General features: G+C 36.4%; 1 pseudogene; it reads right to left on the bottom strand.

Moving 5' to 3' along the window:
• Positions 1–480: 480 nt before the first annotated feature.
• On the bottom strand, positions 481–8,655 carry LOC110307753 (putative elongation factor 1-alpha-like 3 pseudogene; annotated as a pseudogene).
• Positions 8,656–22,405: the final 13,750 nt, after the last annotated feature.

The following is a 22,405-nucleotide window of genomic DNA, read 5'->3' as shown; positions in this document are numbered from 1 at the left end:
GGAAAGACAGATTTTGATTAAGATTAGCTCCACCAATCAATAAGGACCTTGAACTTGCATAAGTCATAGTGATGCTGATAGGCTAAAAGTCAACCTTTGAACCATTGGAACAAAACGGTTCAAAGATAACTTGAATAAAGGTTCTATACCGTGGGGTTGTTATTTCTAAGCTTATTTTCTGTCAAATATTCTAGAAAACCAACCTTTGTTATTTTCTCTATTGTCAGTGTTTCCTTCTCCATTCAAATATTTTTTCCAGCCGGTCATTTAGAGCGTTCACTCCCAAATTCCACTAAGATTATAATTCACCAAAGTCACGGGAAGAACCATCAGTTGGTAGGCTTCCTGCAGACCTCAGTTCTTGAGCAACAGCTGAAGTTCAAAAGGCAGGTAAGACCGAGGTGAGAGCCTCTGCTACTCAGAAATCCTCAAGATCCATCGGATATTAGACTTAAACAAACAAGAAATTACTTTCATTGATTAAATGTAGATTGAATTAGGAGGCAAAAAACGGCAGGCATGGCTAAGGTTGTGTCCTCCGCTCATTGTTGAACTCAGCATGACTGATTCAATCTGCTGAGCCCCAAAGATGTCACTCACAGACTCCACATAATACAAGATCCTTGGAAGAGCAAAATCGAAAAGTTGCACGTTGTGCTCGCACAGCCTGGAGCCACTGTTCTCATTCTGGTCCTGTGTTAGCAGAACAATGCCGTGCAGCAGGCATGGGGCCGCTCCACAGAATAATTACAGGTACCCCACAGGCAACGCTGTTGTAGCTTTTTAAGACTTGACCGAATGTGTCTTGTAGGCATGGCCTAGCAGATGGGGACTTTTCCCTTTCATCTTTGACCATAAGCCATCTAGGTGAAGCATATAAAACGCCTTGATAAGGAATATATTTTCTCCTATAGGGGTAGGTCGATTACTATAAGCTGCTCTTCTTGTTCATTCACCTTAAAAAATAATTGCCACTCTGTGGTGGAAGAAGTCAAGTACAACCACAGAGTCGGGGACAGACATTATGCTCCATCCCACTAATTTGCGTCACCTACTGCACAGCCTTATGTATTGATGGTAGGGGAAAAAAATGAAGCAGAAAATTAAGTCTGAAAGGATTTTTTGTCCTGCTGTCACTTTGTACAACATTTAGTTCAGTTGACATGACACTGTGCCTTTTGTTACATAAAACTGTCACACTGTCCCCTTCTAGTTAGCTACAGTCACTGGCCAAATCAATAATATCTGTCAGAACTGTCAAATAATGAAAGGATCCTATGATATGTTGGCTGCATTGAATGGTATTTTTTTAAAGCCATCTATTAAAAGGCTATCAAATTAGGTTCAAAAATATATTAGAGATAAAGGAGATAAGATTTGTAAATTCTTTGAAAATAAAGACATTGTATGTCATTAGTAATTTTGCAAGAATCCTAAAATTCCTCAGATGGTCCATTTCACAGGGAACCTCAATGCATATTGAAAGAGCTAAGTCAAAATCAGTTGAGCTTTTTTTATTCGTAGGGGGAAGAGCTGATGGCAGCAAATTTATCTATCATTGCCCAAGATAGAGTTATATCATACTTGTTATTTACCATTTTTCATTGGCAAAAATCAACTAAGAATTTACATACCATCTGCTACCAAGAAACCCAAGTTACAGACAACTACAACTGGAGTCATTAGCTCTAAATGTTCCTTGCCTGTCTCTTAATTGAAAACCATATGGAAAACCCAAAAATAGGAGGGTTTTTTTTTTTTTAGGTCCTCAGGAAGAAACAAAAACAAATTGTATCTTATGTTCCAGTTAAAGTTACCTAAAATAAAATAAATTAGAGGTAATTGTTCTTACCCAGATGCAAACATTTAATAACAGATAAACACATTTGTGTTGATGTGTGCGTGCTTCTGTTAACTAATTTATAAATATCGACACTACGTGCTAGGAATACAACATCCACATTCAAAGTACAATTAGTGTAATTCAATTAATGTTATAAAAAGGGAAAGCACATGATATTATAAATACACATATTCAGCATCAATGTTTGAGAATAGTCAACACTGACAGAGTACTCGTGTGGTTAGAAATATAAAAGAACTCTGAATCTAATGGTGATATCTATGAAAACTTGCAGCAACATCATTTCATGGCAAAGCAAGGAATGACTTTGTTCTCACATGTGAAGCAAAGAAAAAAGATTTGTAATTTATCCACTTATATTCAAGTTTTCATTAAGCTTTCCTGGCAGGTTAGTAGGAAACAATACAAAACATACAAACTTAAGCACTGATGTGAATCTACTTGAAATTAAGGATAGCATGATCTTACCATGGCTCTTAGAGCATTCAGTGACAGCATCTATGGGGACTTGGATCTCCATGTGGAGGTATGATTGATAGAAAACACACCTGTGAGATGGAATGAAGCAGCTATCATTAGGCATTTTGGAATGCAGTTGATTTATATTTGTATGCAGCATATTTTCATCTCTCTCTCTCTCTCTCTCTCTCTCTCAAATTTCTCCACTTAAAAGAACAGGTGGATAATGGTGTTTATATCTTGCTGAACATTTTAAAAGATGTCTTCAATGTTTGGGAAAAAACTCTTTTTATGGCAAATTTCTTTCTTCACATCATCCTCACAGAATTATTCCAGGGCACTCTCTGTCCTTGCCACATGATGCATTTATCAGATACATCTAAGACTTTTACATAAAAATGTTGGGCTATCAGAAGAGAAAATTCATTCTTTGGGGGCTGGTATCAATGACATCATATGTTCTCTTTGGAGTCTGGGAACAGTGGCGAAGCAGCATCATAAAGGATAGAAGTTGGGTGCTGAGACAGTGTCCAAGGTTCACTGTCATTTACAAGACTTGATGATACAACACCTTCACATGTCTCATAGTCTTTATTCCCCAGAGCAGGACCTCCAATAATTCTCCTGTGTATATGTGGTGTGTGTGTGTGTGTGTGTGCTGTGTGTATGAGTGGTATGTGTGTATGTATGCGTGTGTGTGGTGTGTGTGTGTAGTATATGTGCTGTGTGTATTTGTGTGTGTGGTGTGTAATGTGTGGTGTGGTATGTGTGTGTATGTGTGTGGTGTGTGTATGTGTGGTATGTGGTATGTGTGTGTCTGTGTGTGTTGTGGTGTGTGTGTGTGTGGTGTGTGTGCTGTGTATATGAGTGGTATGTGTGTATGTATATGTGTATGTGGTGTGTGTGGTGTGTGTATTTGTGTGTGTGGTGTGTAAAATGTGGTGGGTCTGTGTATGTGTGTGGTATGTGTATGTGTGGTATGTGGTATGTGTTTGTGTGTGTGGTGTGGTGTCTGTGTGTGTGTATGTGTATAACATGAGTGTTTTTCCTTAAATTGTATCATTTGCTTTTGCTTCCCTGTCTTCTGTGTCATAATCCACATTTCTTTTTTAAAAAACTGGATATTTTTCTTTATTTACATATCAAATGTACATACCCCCTTCCTCCATTCCCCTCCTTCCCAGAAACACCCTATCATATCCTCCCTCCCCCTGCTTCTATGAGGGTGTTCCTCCACCAATCCAACCATACCTACCTCCCCACCCTCAAGTCTCATACACTGGCATCTATCAAGTCTTCATAAGACAAAGGACCTCTCCTCCCATTGATGCATGACAAGGCCATCTTCTGCTGCATATACAGCTGGAGCCATGTGTACTTCTTTGATGGCTTAGGCCCTGGGAGTTTGGGGTATCTCGTTGGTTGATATTGCTGTTCTTCCTATGGGGTGGCAAGCCCCTTCAACTCCTTCAGTCCTTTCTCTAACTCCTCTATAAGGGACCTTGTGCTCAGTCCAATGGTTGCCTTCCAACATATGTCTCTGAATTTATAAGGCTCTGGCAGGCCTCTCAGTGATAGCCATATCGGGCTCCTTTCAGCATGAACTTCTTGGCATCCACAATAGAGTCGGGGTTTGGTAACTGTATATGGATCCCCAGGGGGAAGAGTCTCTGAGTACCTTTCATTCCGTCTCTGCTCAACACTTTATCTCCATATTTGCTCCTGTGAGTATTTTGTTCTCCTTCTAAGAATGACCGAAGGCCCCACACTTTGGTCTTCTTTCTTATTGATGTTCATGTGGTCTGTGAATTTTATCCTGGTTATTTGGAGCTTTTGGGCTAATATCCACTTATCAGTGAGTGCATTTCATGTGTGTGTGTGTGTTTTTTTTTCAATAAGTTTACCTCACTCAGGATGATATTTTTTAGTTCTATCCATTTGCCTAAGAATTTCATGAATTCATCATTTTTAATAGCTGAGTAGTACTCCATTGTGTAAATGTACCACATTTTCTGTATCCGTTCTTCTGGTAAAGGACATCTGGGTTCTTTCCAGCTTCTGGCTATTATAAATAAGGCTGCTATGAACATAGTGGAGCATGTGTCCTTATTTCCTGTTGGAGCATCATCTGGATATATGCCTATGAGTGGTATATCTGGATCCTCAGGTAGTACTATGTCCAGTTTTCTGAGAAACCGCCAAACTGATTTCCAGAGTGGTTGTATAAGCTTGCAATCCCACCAGCAATGAAGGAGCATTCCTCTTTCTCCACATCCTCGCCAATATCTGCTGTCACCTGGGTTTTTTTTTTTTTTAGATTTTTTATTAAATAACTTCTTTGTTTATATTTCAAATGCTATCCCAAAAGTCCCCTATACTTTCTCCATACCCTGCTCCCCCAGACACTAGTGCATATGCCAGTAAGATTTTGCTGACAGGACCCTGATATAGCTGTCTCTTGTGAGGCTTTGCCAGTGCCTGGCAAATACAGAAGAGGATGCTCACAGTCATCTATTGGATGTAACACAGGGTCCCTAATGAAGGAGCTAGAGAAAGTACCCAAGGAGCTAAAGGGGTCTGCAACCCTATAGGAGGATCAACAATATGAACTAACCAGTACCCTCCCCCCGAACTGTGTCACCTGAGTTTTTATATTAACCATTCTGATTGGTGTGAGGTAGAATCTCAAGGTTGTTTTGATTTGCATGTCACTAGGGTATTGAACATTTCTTGAGGTGCTTCTCGGCCATATGTTATTCCTCAGTTGAGATTTCTTTGTTTAGCTCTGTACCCGCCCCCCTTTTTAGTAGGGTTATTTAGTTCTCTAGAGTATAACTTCTTGAGTTCTCTGTATATATTGGATATTACTCCCCTATCTGATTTAGGATTGGTAAAGATCCTTTCCCAATCTGTTGGTTGCCTTTTTGTCCAATTGACAGTGTCCTTTGCCTTACAGAAACTTTGCAATCTTATGAGATCCCATTTGTCGACTCTTGATTTTACACCATAAGCCATTGGTGTTCTGTTGAGGAATTTTTCCCCTGTGCCCATATGTTCGAAGTTCTTCCCCAATTTCTCCTCTATAAGTTTCAGTGTATCTGGTTTTATTTGGAGGTGGTGGTCCACGTGGACTTGAGCTTTGTACAAGGAGATAAGGGTTGGTCAATTTGCGTTTTTCTGCATGCTGACTGCCAGTTGAACCAGTACCATTTGTTAAAGATGCTGTCTTTTTTCCACTGGATGGTTTTAGCTCCTTTGTCAAAGATCAAGTGACCATAGGTGTATGGGTTCATTTCTGGGTCTTCAGTTCTATTCCAGTGATCTTCCTGACTGTCTCTGTACCAATAAAATGCAGTTTTTATCGGTATTTATCTGTAATACAGCTTGAGGTCAAGGATGGTGATTCCCTCAATTCTTTTTGTTGTTGTTGTTGTTGAGAATAGTTTTCTCTATCCTAGGTTTTTTGTTGTTCCAAATGCATTTGCAAACTGCTCTTTCTAACTCTATGAAGAATTGAGTTGGAATTTTGGTGGGGATTGCATTGAACCTGTAGATTGCTTTTGGCAAGATGGCCATTTTTACTATATTAATCCTGAGAATCCATGAGCATGGGAGATCTTGCCATCTTCTCAGATCCTCTATTTCTTTCTTCAGACACTTGAAGTTTTTGTCATACAGTTCTTTTCTTACTTGATTAGAGTCACATCCAGGTATTTTATATTATTTTTGACTGTTGTGAAAGATGTTGTTTCCCTAATTTCTTTCTCAGCCTGTTTATCCTTTGAGTATAGGAAGGCTACTGTATTGTTTGAGTTAATTTTATATCCGGCCCTTTTGCTGAAGTTGTTTATCAAGTTTAGGTATTCTCTGATGGAATTTTTGGGATCACTTAGGTAAACGATTATATCATCTGCAAATAGTGATAATTTGGTCTTTGTGTGGTTTAGGTATCAGAGTAATTGTAGCTTCATAGAATGAATTGGGTAGAGTACCTTCTGCTTCTATTTTATGGAATAGTTTGAAGAGTATTGATATTAGGTCTTCCTTAAAGGGCTGATAGACTCGGGAAGCAGAGGCAGGTGGATTTCTGAGTTTGAGGCCAGCCTGATCTACAAAGTGAGTTCCAGGACAGCCAGAGCTATACAGAGAAACCCTGAATCAAAAAAAAAAAAAAAAAAGACAAAACAAGGCAACAACAAAAAAAGGGCTGATTGAATTCTCCACTAAACCCATCTGGACCTGGGATTTTTTTTTTTTTTTTTGGTTGGGAGACTATTAATGACTGCTTCTATTTCTTTAGGGGTTATGGGACTGTTTAGATGGTTTATCTGATCCTGTTTTAACTTTGGTACCTTGTATGTGTCTAGGAAATTGTCCATTTCATCCAGATTTTCCAATTTAGTTGAGTAAAAATTTTGTAGTAGGATCTGATGATATTTTGAATTTCCACTCTTTCTGTTGTTATGTCTCTCCTTTTCATTTCTGATTTTATTGATTTGGATATTGTCTCTGTGACCTCTGGTTAGTCTGGCTAATGGTTTATCTATCTTGTTGATTTTTTTTTTTCAAAGAAACAGCTCCTCATTTGGTTGATTATTTTTTTTTTCTCATTAAACTTGTTTTAATGGTCTCAAAATTCTGTGACAGATTTTTGGTCAAGTTGTTTCCATTAAAAAGTACTGATTTTGAAAACTAATAACTTAAAACTGCCACACACACACACAAATATGGTCCACAAAACATTCTTTCCTTCTGAAGGTTTCACGATGCACTGTTATCATTAACCAGTCTTTTACTATTAAACTTAAATGGCCAATTGAGACAAACATTTCTGAGACCATTCTTCCACCACTGATTAAGACTGGGGTCGCAGGTGTTAGGGGTAATATTCATTTAGCCTTCTGAGCTTTCTGGCAGACTTGGTGATTTTGCCAGCTCCAGCAGCCTTCTTTATTTTTTTTTTAATTTTTAATATTTTTATTACATATTTTCCTCAATTACATTTCCAATGCTATCCCAAAAGTCCCCCATAGCGCCCCCCACTTCCCTACCCACCCATTCCCATTCTTTTGGCCCTGGCATTCCCCTATATTGGGGCATATAAAGTTTGCAAGTCCAATGGGCCTCTCTTTCCATTGATGGCCGACTAGGTCATCTTTCGATACATATGCAGCTAGAGACAAGAGCTCCGGGATTCTGGTTAGTACATCATGTTGTTCCAACAATAGGGTTGCAGATCCCTTTAGCTCCTTGGGTACTCTCTCTAGCTCCTCCATTGGGAGCCCTGTGATCCATCCAATAGCTGACTGTGAGCATCCACTTATGTGTTTGCTGTCACCAGCAACATTGCCTCGTCTAACATCTTTGACCGACACGTTCTTTACATGAAGCCTCCATTGTCCCCAGGAAGAGCTTCACTCAAAGCTTCATGGTGCATTTCAACAGACTTGACTTCAGTTGTTACATTGACTGGAGCAAAGGTAACCACCATGCCAGGTTTGAGAGCACCAGTCTCCACTCGGCCCACAGGAACAGTGCCGATGCCTCCAATTTTATAGACATCCTGGAGGGGCAGTCACAGAGGCTTGTCAGTTGGACGAGTTGGTGGTAGGATACAATCCAAAGCTTCCAGCAGCATGGTGCATTGCCATCTTTGCAGGTGACTTTCCATCCCTTGAACCAAGGCATATTAGCACTTGGCTCCAGCATGTTGTCACCATTCCAACCAGAAATTGGCACAAATGCTACCGTGTCAGGGTTGTAGCCAATTTTCTTAATGTAGGTGCTGACTTCCTTAATGATTTCCTCGTATCTCTTCTGACTGTATGGTGGCTCGGTGGAATCCATTTTGTTGACACCAACAATCAGCTGTTTCACACCCAGGGTGTAAGCCAGAAGAGCATGCTCGCGGGTCGGCCCGTTCTTGGAGATACCAGCTTCAAATTCACCAACACCAGCAGCAACAATCAGGACAGCACAGTCAGCCTGGGATGTGCCTGTAATCACGTTTTTGATGAAGTCTCTGTGTCCTGGGGCATCAATGATGGTCACATAGTATTTGCTAGTCTCGAATTTCCACAGGGAGATGTCAATAGTGATACCACACTCACGCTCAGCTTTCAGTTTGTCTAAGACCCAGGCGTACTTGAAGGAGCCCTTTCCCATCTCAGCAGCCTCCTTCTCAAACTTTTCGATGGTTCGCTTGTCGATTCCACCACATTTGTAGATCAGGTGGCCCGTTGTGGTGGACTTGCCGGAATCTACGTGTACGATTACGACGATGTTGATGGGAGTCTTTTCCTTTCCCATTTTTGCTTTGAATTAGCGGTGGCTTTCACTACACCTGCGTTCTGACGGCAAACCCGTTGCGGAAAAAGCCATTTGGTTGATTCTTTGTATAGTTCTTTTTGTTTCTATTTGGTTGATTTCATCCCTGAGTTGGATTATTCCCTGCCTTCTACTCCCCTTAGGTGTATTTGCTTCTTTTTGTTCCAGAGCTTTTAGATGTGCTGTCAAGCTTCTAGTGAAAGCTCTCTCCCGTTTCTTTTGGAGGCACTTGAAGCTATGAGTTTTCCTCTTACCACTGCTTTCATTGTGTCACTTAAGTTTGGATATTATGTGTGTTCATTTTCATTAAACTCTAAAAAGTCTTTAATTTCTTCCTTGACCAAGTTATCATTGTGTAGAGTGTTGTTTAGTTTCCATGTGTATGTGTGTTTTGCATTGTATTTTTAGAATTTAAGACCGTGGTGATCTGACAGGGTGCGTGGGATTATTTCAAACTTCTTGTTATCTGTTGAGGCCTGATTTTGGCCAATTTTGGTGAAGGTACTATGAGGTGTTGAGAAGAAAGCATATTCTTTTGCTTTAGGATAAAATGTTTTATAAATATCTGTTAGATCCATTTGGTTCATAACTTCTGTTAGTCTCACTGTGTCTCTGTTTATTGTCTGTTTCCATGATCTGTTCATTGCTGAGAGCGAAGTGTTAAAGTCTTCCACTATTATTGTGTGGGGTGCAATGTGTGCTTTGAGCTTTACTAAAGTTTCTTTTATGAATGTGGGTACCCTTGCATTTAGAGCATAGATGTTCAGAATTGAGAGTTCATCTTGGTAGATTTTTCCTTTGACCAGAGGGAAGTAGCCTTCCTTATCCTTTTTGATAACTTTTGGTTGAATGTTGATGTTAATTTCATATTAGAATGGCTACTCCAGCTTCTTTCTTGGGACTATTTGCTTGTAAGATTGTATTCCAAACTTTTACTCTGAGGTTGTGTCTGCTTTGTCACTGAGGTGTGTTTATTGTATGCAGCAAAATGCTGGGTCCTGTTTATGTATCCAGTCTGTTAGTCTATGTCTTTTTATTGGGCAATTGAGGCCATTTATGTTAAGAGATATTAAGGAAAAGCAATTGTTATTCCCCATTATTATTTTTAGAGATAGAATTATTACTGTGTGCCTATCTTTGTTTGTTGAAATATTTTTTCTTCTCTTTTTCTAGGGTGTAGTTTCCCTCCTTGTGTTGGTGTTTGCCATCTGATTATATTTAGTGCTCCCTGCCCTTGCTATTTCTGATTGGAACCTGTGCTTTCTGTAATCCTGGTTGAGTCACAACTCCTCAGAGTCCAGCTGTCTGTGTGATCCTGTGATTTCAGGATCCTGTGATCCTGAGACTCTGGGTTTGTCAGAGTTCTTGGGAGTCCAGCTGCCTCTGAGACCCTGAGATCCTAGTGTGACCAAGCTCCTGGGATCCTGGGATTATGTGATCCTGTTATCCTGGATGTGCTAGGCATCCTGGGAGTTGAGCCACCTCTGGGGGCTATGGGACTGGGTGCTGAGTTCATGCCCAAGGTTCATGCTCTGGCTGAAAGGGATCTGAGCCACTGGATCCTGCTGGTCCCAGTTACTCCTGGTAGTGATCATCCATATTTCTTTTGGTTTTGAAAGTTCTCTTAGTCCTATCAGAGCATGGAATTAGGTTTTCTGAAATTAATAGACCTAGATGACCTGGAGGTGTGTTTTGAGGTTAAAAAAAAAAAAGCTTTCTATGCAATCAAAGAATAGTTAATATACTTCAGGTCTTCAGGTGTACTTCAGGTTTTGCATTTCAATTTTGGTAATTTACTTCCTATTTCAAACCAGTGGTCATCAAATGTGACTCCTTTTGAAATAGTAAGAATCTGAGAAATACTGAGAGAAATCTAGGACACAAGTAACTTCCTCAGACTTAACTGCTAATGCAGTAGGTAGCACATTGTGTTGAGTTACAGAAAGTGACTGGGCTATAATGGGTTTGCCCTTCTGTGCTTGCCCCTTCTGCAGTATAAGAACACACAATTAATTCTTTTCCTGTACCATAAAAACATTATACAATGAGTCCCTCAAAAGACACTATATCCATCTATCCATTAATCTTGCTTTTCTTTGAATTTTGAGAATTATGGAAAATAATTGTTTCATATGGGATATTTTTATAGCTCCTTGAGAAGACTAAAATTTCTTGATGCAAAAGCAATACGGTTTTTACTTTACTTCCTCCAGGAATAGATATATTCTATTTGCTAGTTTAACATTATTTTGCCTATAGGAATATTAATACATTAGTAACTTTCCATGTGGTAGACACAGGCAGGGGAATAAGAGAGAGAGAGAAAGAGATAAAAATGACTGACATTCTTTTAGCCATATCTGGTTTCTGAGGAGGCTAAATAGCAACTAGGTAAATAACTAGACATGAATGTGTGCTTAACTCTAGTGAACTCTGATGGGGCAAAAATAGTGTGCTCACCTAATCACTACTTCTGATAATCAATTGGTTTTTTGAAAACTCCAGACCCCTTCAGATTTAAAAGTGCTGATAACTTCCTTTCCTTCCTTTTTTTTTCCATATACATACAGAAGGAGAGAGAGAAAGGAGAGAGAGAGAGAGACAAAAACTTCCAAGTCTTCTGTATCTGAGTGAATGTGATAGATTCGCCTGATCATTGGACACTTAGACTGCCAGCAACCTATTATTTTTTAACCCTACTAAAACTGTTTAAAGAATCGCATCTAGGATGCTTATCACAAAAAAGATAATGACGCTCTAATTGTCACTGACAGGAGAGAATATAGTTATGGGACTCATGCAATGACAATAAATCATGATAATAATCTGTGTGGTGTTCTATTAATATTAAAGCTGCCTTTTATGACTAATTTCAGAATCCACATTCAGAAAACACCGGACGTTTTCCGTGGTAGTATCTTTTATTGAGAAATATTCATTACTCTTAGCCGTGACTTTTTTTTTTTTTTTTTACATTTCTGGGCATCTCTTTACATCTTCCCATATCTCTCTGAGGTTATCCTGTCTAATTTCACTTGGCAGACTCAAACTAGGTACATGAAAATGAGAACATTGAACCATGTAACCTTCACCTCTGATTTGATGCTACACCTATAAACACACACACACACACAACTATAACAGTAAACAATAATTTTATAATCCCCTGCTCTTACCCCAAATCTAAGCACAATATTAAAGGAAATGGGCTATAAGAGAGAAAAACACTGTGGTTTATCAAAAAGTCACACTGCCTATTTACATATTTATATATTCGTTACGTGAAAGTAAATAAAATACCTCTGCTTGAGTACTTCCAAACTCAAGTACTTATATTAAATGGTTATCAAAACCATAAATAAATTATAAAAAATAAATTTTGAAGCCCATATTTTCTGCCTACAAAAAATATAACCAGAAAATTAATTTTCCGAATCACAAATTGCCTAGTAATTTAAAAACATCAAATAACCCCTGGATCACAGCCAAAAATAAAATGATTGCAGACTGTTAAAAAAATCAGCAACAATGAAATCTCTAAGTTTCTATGTTGCAGCCAAAACTGTATCCATTATAATAGAAAATCTCTCCCATCTTTGTGGGCTTTCCAAATCTCAGTTGGACATCAATTTATTGCAGGCTTTTAATCACTTGCTTTTTTTCTCTGAGGATATTAATCTTCATATGCATTTTAGAAACATAATTTTAAAAGTTCTTTCTTGTGTTCATGAAAAACTGAATTAGGACATTGCTTGAATTTCCCATACCTCTGCTTCTGAGTTGTCTTCGAATGTGCTTATTGCTAAATCCAATTAGATGGTGTATAAAGACAAAGATTCATTTTGTGAATTTCCTGGAAGAAATTAAATTCTCTCTCTAGCTTTCCTTTCTTCTTTCATCCTCTCTTCTTTCTTTCTTTCTTTCTTTCTTTCTTTCTTTCTTTCTTTCTTTCTTTCTTTCTTTCTTTCTTTCTTTCTTTCTTTCTTTCTCCTTCCCTTCCATATGTATATATATATATATATATATATATATATATATATACATATATCTTTCTCTTTTCCTTCCTTCCTTCCTTCCTCCCCTCCTTCTTTCTTCCCTTTCTTTCTCAATAACTGTCTCTGCTGGAATTTATATAGAGGAGACTGCATCTGAATTCAGAGAATCTCCTGCTTTGACTTTTTCAGACTATAGAGATCAAAGCCTGTGTCACCATGCCCAGCCAAAAGACATATTTTATAAAATAAATGAGCAGTCTCTCAAATCTCTCAAAAATGTCCTAAATAAATACATCTCTCAAAAATGTCCTACTATTCTCAGGCATTTATTCTAAAAAATAAAAATTTGCTCTTCCTTTTATTGGAATACAACCCATGGGAGTCCTGACTGACCACTTTTCCAGGCAGCTCCTGAAATGACCATGAGTTAATGTGTGTCTTGCAGAATACTTTCTTCAAACCCATTTGACCTCTGAAATATTCCCAATCCATCAGAAATTGAACTACCTTTCAGTGATGTGATGCAGGGGTAGTGGAGTTAATGGTTCACCTTAAAACCTCCTTTTCATAAGTGATCGACCTGTTTTCAAGGCCACATATAATTTGAAATCCACTCTTCCATCTTAGTGAGGGATTGTCCTGAGTTACTTCAACATAAATTTTAATGAGACTGTTTTCAGTTCTGGAACTCAAGGTTAGTCAATCCTTTCTTCCTTCCCACTGCATAATATAAAGAAAACTAGTGTGTATCTGAAAATTAGGGAAATGACTTTACAAGAGCAGGCTGAACAAGCTGTCAACAAGTCGATCTGCAAGTAGAAAACCCTTTTATATCATTTAGTCTTTCCATTAAAAATAATTCATTTTGTGTCTATGAAAAGGTTATCAATAATGGTATATCATAATCTATATGCATATATATACATATATAATATACACATATACATATATATATAGTATGTATTATATATGTTATGTATATTTTAGTATAAGGCATATATAAGAAACATTAGAAATATAAGACTGAAGCTTTATAAACAGAGAGACTTCTTTGATGAGAGGGGAAAACTGCAATTATCTGCAGGTAAAACCATAATTACTTAGAGTGCAGTTTTAGATGATAATATTGTTTTTCCTCTCTTTCTTTCTTTCTTTCTTTCTTTCTTTCTTTCTTTCTTTCTTTCTTTCTTTCTTTCTTCCTTCCTTCCTTCCTTCCTTCCTTCCTTCCTTCCTTCCTTCCTTCCTTCCTTCCTTCCTTTCTTTCTTTCTTTCTTTCTTTCTTTCTTTCTTTCTTTCTTTCTTCCTACCTTGCTAGCTTGGTTGCTTTCTCAATAAGGGTCTATCTTGAAACTTCTTATGTAGAAAAGACTATATCTGAATTCAGAGAATCTCCTGTCTTAGAGGTTTTATTATTACTGATTTTTTTTAAGGAAAACGTTTTAGGAAAACTGCAGTATTAAGTTCTTCTCTAGGGTCCCAAGATTCACTAGTCAAGGGTAGTGAATCACATTTGCAGTATCAGACATAAATTCTCTCCTACTGATCAGGCCTCCAATTAGACACCTGCAAGTTACGCTGAGTTTAGAATATCACTATTGCAACTATTTTAATATCTTGCCAGTCTGTTCACTGTTGTGGTTCCTAGGTATTGCAGCTGGGATGGATTATGAATTACTGTTATCCCTTGACAGAATTTATAGAATCTTTGGATATAATGGGAGCTAGTCCTCAGGGTGAAGACCTTTAGGTCAGTTCAAGATCAATTCTTTCAAGGTTTAGGCTCAAGTTGTGTAGTTTCACTAATAAAGTCTTATTTTCAATTCCTAAAAGACAAGCAAAGGCAGGAGCAATAGGCTATATTGTTTTGGAGTGTCACTTGGAATTCCCAACCAGTAATTCAGAAGAGAATTTCCTGGGCCTACTGGGGTATTGCTAGGCAGTCTATGATATATATATATATATATATATGTGTGTGTGTGTGTGTGTGTGTGTGTGTATAATGTTTTGTGTATGTGTGTGTTCATATGTATACAAATGTATTCATATATGTGTAATTATAAAAACATAAGCTAATATGGATTTTTGAATATCTTTAGTTTAGTGTTACTTATGTTTGATCAAAGAAACTTCTTTTGTCTTAGACTCAAACCATTACAGAAAAATACAAGTGATCAAAATGTGGAGAGTAACTGATCATGGATACTCAGCACCAAATAAAAAATCCCATGACACATGTCATCTACCTGAGGTTCAGGAAACAATCTGTTCATCTCAGAGAATAGGACAGGAAGATTGGAAGAGACACAGGGTCAGGATGACCACTCTGTGGTTGTGTTTTCTGTGTATGATGTAGACAGCACATCCATTAAATCTCAATAATATGCTTACTAAAAGAAGACCTGAAAGTTGATACACCAGTGTTTTGAGGGAGATTCTTGTGGGTACCCACCTCTAAATAAAATGCTATAGAAAATTAATACCAGTCGAGAGATGGGGAATTGGTATTCTGCAGGGAGGAGCCTCATTACTGATTCTTCAATCTCAAGTAACCCACCATTAATGCATGGACATGTTAGCAATGCTTACCAAACCTATCAGGTTGTATCTAAGTACAGATAATCTTGATACCCAATTATACTTCATTATTGAACACATCACTGGACCTCTATGCCCAATCAACCCATGTTTTGTTTTTGTCTTTTTTTTTATTTTTTGTTTTTGAGTTCTTTATATATCATGGATATTAATCTTCTTTCATATATATATAATGAACAGATTTTGTCCCACTCTGTGGGTTTCCACTTCACCCTCATGAGTATTTCTTTTCATGCAGAAGGTCTTTAGTTTTATAAAATCCCACATGTAAATTGTTGACCTTAATTATTAGGCAAATGAAGTCCAATTCAGAATTTCTGACACTTACATCCTGTGGGGTACTGCTTCTGTTTTCTGTTTGTGGTGTCAGGTGCTCCTGGTTTCATGGTTAGGTCTTTGATCCACTTGGAGTTAGTTTTCTTGCGAGGTACTATGTAAGAGTCCACTGTATTCTTTTACAGGTGACTATCCATGGTTGTACTTTTTTCATTCAGCCCTATGATTTTGGCATATTTGTCAAATACTAAGTTGATCAAGTTATGTGTAGTCATGTTTGAGTACTGACCTTTCTTCCTCTGGTCTACATATCTGTTTTTCTGTCAGTACCAGTGTTTGATAAGTATTGTTTTATAATATATTATAAGTTCTGGAACAGTAATCCTTCCAGAATTTCCCCCCTCAGGATCTTTTGCTATCAAGGATCTTTGTAGCCTCAGATGAGTTTTAGGTACATATATTCTATTTCTATGAAGAATGAAACCAAGATTTTGGCTGGGATTGCTCTGAATTTGTATGTAGTTTTTTGTTTTGTTTTGTTTTGTTTGTGAATTGGTCATCACCAAATTAATTCTAAGAATCCATGAGCATGGGATGTCTTTCTGTTTGTGTGTGTGTGTGTGTCCTTTCTCTATCTCTGCTTTAAAGATTTGAAATGTCTACTGTAGAGGTTCTTTTTTTTTTACATTTTTTTATTAGATATTTTCTTTATTTACATTTCAAATGTTATCCCCTTTCCTAGTTTCCACACCAAAAATCCCCTATACCCTCTCACCCTCCCCCTTATCCCCAACCCACCCACTCAAGCTTCCTGGCCCTGGCATTCCCCTATACTGGGGCATAGAACCTTCACAGGACTGAGGGCCTCTCCTCCCATTGATGACCTACTAGGCCATCCTCTGCTGCTTATGCTGCTGGATCCATGAGTCTCAACATGTGTGTTCTTTGGTTGGTGATTTAGTCCCTGGGAACTCTGGGGTCACTGGTTAGTTCATATTATTTTTCCTCCTAGGGGACTGCAAACCCCTTCAGTTTCTTGGGTTCTTTCTCTAGCTCCTTCATTGTGGACCCGACTGTGCTTAGTCCAATGGATGGCTGTGAGCATCAACTTCTGTATTTGACAGGCACTGGCAGAGCCTCTCAAGAGACAGCTATATCAGGCTCCTGCCAACAAGCTCTTGTTGTCATCCACAATAGTGTCTGGGTTTGGTGGTTGTTTATGGGATGGGTCCGCTTCTGATTTTCTTTTGCTGTTCTTGTTCTGTCTTTCACTGATTGATTTTAGAGTGACACTGGCTGTGTAGACAGAGAGTGGGAGTGCTCCTTTTATTTCTGTTTTTCTGAGTAATTTAATGGGCTTGTGCTGAAGATCTTCTTTAAAAGTTCTTCAGAATTCTGTTGCAAACCCATCCCATTTTGCCCTAGACTTTTTCTTTAGTGGGAAGGATCTTAATTACTATTTCAGTTTCCTCATTTGTTATTAATTTTTAGGTCTATTTAATTTGCTTTCTTCTTGGTTTAATTTTTATGATTTGACTCAATCTAGAAACCTATCCATTTCTTTTTGTTTTTCCAGCTTAATGATGTATAGGCTTTTAAAAATATTCCATTATAATATTCGCAACTTCTTTATTGTCTATTATAGTATTTCCCTATTCATTTCTGACTATTTTTATTCGGGTGTTTTCTTTTCCTTTTTCCTTTTCTCTTTTGATTAGTTGGTTCAAGGATCTGTCAGTCTTGTTTATCTTCTGAAAGAACTAACTCTTATTTTGGATATGCCTTTGCATTATATACTTTGTTTCCATTTCATTGATTTCTACTCTGATTTTTATATTTTCCTGACATCTGCTGGGTTTAGATTTGGTTTGTTTTAGTTTTAAAATTTTTGAACTATGCCATTAAGTCTTTAATTTGTGTTCTTTCTTATTTTTAATGTCCTTTTAAAGTATAGATGTCCATCAACTGATAAATAAAAAAATTCCAATAGAAAAGCCTTATTTTCCAAAAACTACAATATAAAATTTATAGGGAAGTTAATGGAACTGAAGATAATCATGTTAAGAAAATACTAAACTAGACTAAAAATTTCGATATCACATGCTTTCTTTCATATGAGTAAACTAAAGATTTTCTCACTTTGTTTTATTTTAAAATAATATTATTTAGCTTATTCTTTGACACTTTATACACACACACACACACACACACACACAGAGTGAATTCTGATTATCGTTACATGGATTCCAGTCTGCTCATTGAAGAATTATCAGCTAACATACATATATATGCAAATGAATACCATACTTCTCTTTTTGTGTCTCAGTTGCCTAACTCAGGATGAATTTTTTAATGCCACCAGTTTACATGAGAATTTCATGATTTCATTATTTTTACATCTGACTAATATTCTGTTGTCTATATATACCAACATTTTCGTTCATTCATTGATGGGCATCTAGGCTGTTTACAGATTATGTTTCTGGCTATTATGAATAGAACAGCAAGTACCATGGTTGAACGGTATCTCTGAACAGCAGGATGTGGAGTACTTTGGGTATATGGTTAAGACTCTTATAGCTGAATCTTGAGGTCTATCTGTCTCAGCTTTCTGCGAAACTTCACATTAGTTTCCTTAGTGGCGATACAGTTTTGCATTGTCACTAGTAATAGATATGCATTTCCCTTATCCCACAAAATCTTTTCAGTTACATGAGGTCCCATATATTATTATTATTTTAGTGACTTTGCTATTGGTGGTCTGATCAGAATGTCTCTTATTATGCCAATGAGTTCAAAGGTATTCTTCATTTTCTGTTCTATAAAACTCAGTGTATCTATCCCTATGGTGAGGTTTTTTTTAACCATTTGGAGTTGAGTTTTGTGCAGTGTGCTATTTTGACTCTATATTCTTATATTCTTATATATAATATATATATTCTTATATATATTCTTATATATAAGAATATAGAATATAGAATATATAGAATATATTCTATATTCTATATTCTTCTACGTTCAGGTATCCAGTTTGACTAGTACTATTTGTTGAAGATGCTTCCCCACCCTTTGTGTGTGTGTGTTTCCATATAAAGACAAAAATTGTTCTTTCAGTTTTTAGTAAGAATTGTGTTCAATTTTTGATAGGGATTGCATTGATTCTGTAGAATGATCTTTAAAGGAGAGAGAGCTATTTTCAATAATTAATCTGACCTATCAACGAATATGGGAGAGCTTTCCATTTTCTGATATCTTCTTCAATTTCTTTCATGAATATCTTAAAGGTTTTTTATCAAAAAAGTTTTTCAATTATTTGGTAGAATTACCCCCAAATATTTTATTTTTTTATTTTATTCTATTTTATTTTATAAGAAAGTATTTCCTATTTTCTTTCTTGGCCTTTCTGTTATTTATATATAGGAAGGTTACTGATTTTGTGTATTAACTATATCCTTCTTTATGGCTGAAAGTGTTATCAACTGTGGAAGTTTCCTGGTAGAGCTTTATGGTCAATTATGCACACAGTCTTCTGCAAATCAAGACACTTTTGCTTTCTCCTGACCTGATTACATCTCTTGAACTCCTTCAGCTATTTTATTGGTTTGTCTAAGACTTAAGTGCTGTACTGAATGGTTATGGAGAGAGTGGACCAGATGTCTTGTTCCTGATTTTAGTGAAATCGTTTTGAATTTCTTTGCATTTAACTTGATGTTGGTTATGGGCTTCATTTAAATTGCTTTTTGTTTTACTTATGTGTATATCTCTTGCATCCTTAATCTCTCATACAATTTAAAACATTCAAATGAATTTTTGTGTGATTCCTAAAATGTTCTTCTTGCAAATGTTTTAACACACTAGGATTTTTTTTTTATGATGAATGGGTGTTTAATTTTGTCAAACCACTTTTCTATATTTAATGAGATGATCATATGATGATTTTTGTCTTTTGGGTTGTTTATATGAGGGATGACATTTATCAGTTTATGTAGGTTGAACTGTCCCTGTATATCAAGGGTGATTCTTACCCTACCACGGTGGATGCTCTATTGGCTGTGTTCTTGTATCCAATTCTCAAGTAAATTCTTGACAATTTTTTCATCTGTGTTCATAAGGGAAACTGATTTGTAATTCTATTTCTGTGTTGGGTCTTTGTATGATTTAAGTATAGGATAGTTGAAGCTTCATAAAAAGATAGTTTTAGACCATCTAAAATTATCAGTCGATTCCAAGAGTATGTGGCTAGAAATCAGTTACTGTTCAAGATCTCGTTGTCTTTGCAAATCACACACATGTACACACACACACACACACACACACACACACACACACACACACAAAGACCTCTGCATACTCATGCACATAAAGGGATAATAACTGGATGTGTGCATTCTTATCTCTTTTTGAGGTGTCTTATTTATATGATACTTAAAATAAGGAAAATAAAAAATCCTATTTTAAGTAACTATAATTTCTAATTGATTTGAAAATATTTTTTCAATAAATCATGCATGTAAGTATTCATAATTAACAACCACAAGGTAAAACATTCAAATGAATAGTTGTGTAATTCCTAAAATATTCTTCTTGCAAAGGTTTTAACAGATCGAGAATGTGATTTAAGTCAGGCAACGGTGGTACATGCCTTTAATCCCAGCACTTGGGAGGCATTGGCAGGTAGATTTCTGAGGTCGAGGCCAGCCTGGTCTACAGAGTGAGTTCCAGGACAGCCAGGGCTATACAGAGAAACTCTGTCTTGAAAAAAAACAAAAGAAAAGTGTGACTTAAAATGAATATAATAATAATAATGATGATGAGAAGAAGAAGAAGAAGAAGAAGAAGAAGAAGAAGAAGAAGAAGAAGAAGGAAGAAGAAGAAGAAGAAGAAGAAGAAGAAGAAGAAGAAGAAGAAGAAGAAGAAGAAGAAGAAGAAGAATGTAGTTTATTCATTATACTTCTTCATGTTGTTTGTTTTTGTTAAATTCACTGTATCTATGGGAAAAGATAATTGTAAAAAGAACTACTCTTTTTGTAAATAAGAACATTTGAATGGTGTTAGGGATGTAAATCATTTATTTACCTGGAGCTGTGCTTTTATACAATAGTTCGTTATGAAAGTGGACCAATCAAGTCATATATGCACCAGTATTACTAATCAAAGTCCAATACAACCTCCAACAAAACTCTTTGAGCCTATTCAGTTATCATCATTAAATTTTGAACCACTTACAAGGTTGAAATTTTAGCTTAATCATATCTATACAATAACCATATGATTTAAAGTAAGGTTTTCATTTTTAAACTCTGTGAAAACTGGCAATATGTCTTAGAGAAGGACTGGTCTATTGTAACTGGACAGTCAAATATTCCTTCACTGTCTCTAGTTGAGGTGTAATGTTGAAAACAGTCTTACATATATACTTTACTTACTCTCATTTTAAACAACTTTAATCTATTTAAAGCAAACGCTAGACATTTCAGCATTCTTGTCTCATAAATTCAACATTGTCTCATAGATTCAATAACCTGACTGGGTGGCATCTTGTGTTCTTTAAGGCCAAAATAGATATATCAAAGCACCCTAAGAGGCATGTTACTGACACTGCAGATACATGTAAGAATAATTAAGTGTAAACATGTGTTTTATAAAGCAACCAAAACATAGATGTAATAAGAAATGACTTATGTATTACATTTGAAACTGAGAACAACACATTAGGAAATAACAAGCATTTGGTGGAGCTAAAGGTCTGATGACTTATTATCATATTAAATTAGAAAAAATGTTTACTCCCAAATAATGATTTTTTAAAAAAGTATTTTAAATTTTTTATTATAAATGTTGCATTTTATGTTTCTGTGATTTGAACTCTACTTAATTAATAATCTCTTCTATTATATCAATTATACTATTGTTAACAGACATATGGTACTCTCACTTATAACATGGTTTCTTATTGTTCCTGTAATGTCAGTGCTACAATGTAAGTAAGGCGCTGTTCACGGAACGAAGCCTGGTGTGTTTGCCACTGGATTTTGTTCTTAAAATCTAAAATCAAATTCTTTGCTCAAGTCAGCAGCCTCTTTTTATGAATTTCTCATCACTAAGGAACACACATTGCAAAGTATGCAATGCTTTAAATGTAAGAGCTAACAATTAGACATGTATGGGTATGAAATACATAAAGCTTTTAATAAAAGTAAAACTAATGTTAACAAATTAGATAACACATTGTGCTTATTTTGGCTATCTAAGTACACATGTACACACGGGGGAATTAGTGTGATGTATTTTCCTGTTTATAAATACAAATTTAAATAATGAAGTAACAGCTCATGGAATAGTTCAATTGTATTCTATAAATATTTTGAAGAACTAGCTTGACATAGTAGAGTAAAGTACATAAACCACAGGGCTGCCTGGGAATATTTAGAATGTTTCAGATACTAGAAATGACATAGTCTTTGTGTATGGTATGCCTTTAGTACAATTTAGACCACCATTTGTCCTCAAGTAGGTCTATTTAAAGTATAATTGACTGCCCTAGCAATTATTGTGAATAGCAGCTGTCTGCTGGTAGAAAGGCATATATATAATAGGGGAGAAAGGATCAAATACATGCAATAGCAGAGCTAAGCATAAGGAAAATATCTATATGAGGTTTCTAAGCCCAGATTTTATATTTGAAAGAGGCAAGGCCTATTAACCATTTACAATTAGAAACTAAACAATAAAAGAAGAAAAGCAGAAAAATACGTATGTATCTGTTTATCCAAAGCAGCTAGGACTCCCTAAATCCAAACCTGGCAAAATTGAAAATAAAAAAAAGTTTATTTGTTCTAAAACTGTAGCAGCTTACAACATTTCAGCTCTTTTCATTAGCAACATTAGG

The sequence above is a fragment of the Mus caroli genome, unplaced genomic scaffold (assembly GCF_978045245.1).
Source record: "Mus caroli unplaced genomic scaffold, Mus_caroli_1 scaffold_15, whole genome shotgun sequence".
Taxonomy (NCBI): Eukaryota; Metazoa; Chordata; class Mammalia; order Rodentia; family Muridae; genus Mus; species Mus caroli.
The sequence above is the reverse complement of the archived record's forward strand: the minus strand, read 5'-3'. Positions and strand labels throughout refer to the sequence as shown.